The 1,807-nt window shown below is 40.5% G+C and overlaps 1 non-coding gene across 1 annotated transcript; it reads left to right on the top strand.

The window, feature by feature from the left end:
• Positions 1-718: 718 nt before the first annotated feature.
• LOC127133491 (small nucleolar RNA R71) lies at positions 719-825 on the top strand. Its single transcript, XR_007807462.1, has one exon. It is a non-coding gene; the product is annotated as a small nucleolar RNA R71 (small nucleolar RNA).
• The last annotated feature ends 982 nt before the right edge of the window (positions 826-1,807 follow it).

Raw genomic sequence — 1,807 nt, 5'->3', positions numbered from 1 at the left:
TACCTGAGAGATCTAGGTTTCAAGCATCTTGGTATGAGTAACTATTTGGTCAACCTTGGTTCCTAACTGAGTAATCAATTCGTTAACATGAATGTTTTGGTTCATGAACTCCTTGTTTTGTTGGGTTTGAGCGGTGATAAAAATTTCCATAATTTTCTCAAGGCTCGGCTTTGGTGGTATAGGTTGCATAGGTTGATTTGATCTAGGGGCTTGATAACTAGGTCTCGGAGGTGCATTATTTTGAATAGGGTTATTGTTTTTATAGGAGAAGTTCGGGTGATTCCTCCATCCAGGGTTATAGGTATTCGAGTATGGGTTCTCTTGGGTGTAGTTCACTTGCTCAGAGTGGGTTTCGTTCAATAGACTGCATTCTGCAGATTGGTGTCCTTGGGTTCCACATATCTCACAATCCGACGAAACTGCGGCTACAGTGTTCGGGTTCGTGTACATATGCTCGACTTTAAGGGCTAATGCATCCATTTTAGCCTGCATCATGTCTATAGAGCTTAGTTCATGCACTCCTCCTTGGGCTTCCTTATTCTCAACTGTCGCTCGTTCGACTTTCCATGATTGATGGTTTTGGGCCATGTCTTCGATGAGGGCACTAGCTTCAGGGTAAGGTTTATTCATCAGAGCACCGCCTGCGGTAGCGTCAATGGTCATCTTTGTGTTATAATGAAGTCCATTATAGAAGGTTTGAATGATTAACCAGTTTTCTAAGCCATGATGTGGGCATGCTCGTAACAACTCTTTATATCTCTCCCAAGCTTCGAACAGCAATTCTCCTTGGTTTTGGGTAAATCTAGTTATATGGTTTCGAAGAACGGAGGTCTTACTCGGGGGAAAATATCTAGCAAGAAAAACTCTCCTAAGGTTATCCCAAGTCGTAATGGAATTGGGTGGAAGGGAATCTAACCATGATAGGGCTTTATCTCTGAGAGAAAAAGGAAATAATCTTAAACGTATTGCCTCAGGAGAAGCTCCATTGGTTTTGAAAGTATCTGCTAATTGAAGAAATATTTTTAAATGTTGGTTAGGGTTCTCGGTAGCGAGACCCGCGAATTATCTCTGTTGCACTAGTTGTAACAGGGATGGTTTAAGTTCAAAATTATTGGCTGGGATGATTGGGTTTACTATACTAGAACTAGGTTCTTCATTGGATGGTTGAGCGAAGTCCTTAAGAGGTCTTTGGTTTTGATCTTCAGCCATAGCTCTCTTAATTCTATGAAAGAATAAACGTGCGCGAGCGTAACGTTCAGGTTCCGCCAGAGGGTATACTAAGCTTAAACTTCCGGTACTGCGAGTTCTTCGCATTGACCGGCGGGAAATAACCTAAGTCTAAACGATATAACAACAGGAAAATGAAATTTGACGAAATTGGTCCCCGACAACGATGCCAAAAACTTGATGCGTGCTTTTCGCAAGTATACGAACGCGTCAGAGTAATATAAAAGATTGTCGAATCCACAGAGACCAAGTGTCAAGCTATCGTTATCTGTTGTTATGGTGTTTATCAAAGGCAGTCAAAATAAGTATTTTGTAGTGTGCAATGAAAAGTAAAGTGTTGAAATAGATTTATAATTGATAAAGACATGGTCGAATGCAATTCACATAATCAATGGATAATCCAAGTACTTGCTAATAGAGCTACTTATGGGCAATGTTTCCTACTTTGAAAAGAACTAATTTAACAGGAACTGTCGCTTTCGCGTATTCAGAACCGAGTTGTACTCCCTAATCAAACCCTCTTATTGTCACTTATAAAAAGGCGCGCATTGCGTTAGAGTAGTAAACCTATTTAAAAGAA

Source organism: Lathyrus oleraceus, chromosome 3 (genome assembly GCF_024323335.1).
Source record: "Lathyrus oleraceus cultivar Zhongwan6 chromosome 3, CAAS_Psat_ZW6_1.0, whole genome shotgun sequence".
In the NCBI taxonomy this organism is placed as follows: domain Eukaryota; kingdom Viridiplantae; phylum Streptophyta; class Magnoliopsida; order Fabales; family Fabaceae; genus Lathyrus; species Lathyrus oleraceus.
The sequence above is the reverse complement of the archived record's forward strand: the minus strand, read 5'-3'. Positions and strand labels throughout refer to the sequence as shown.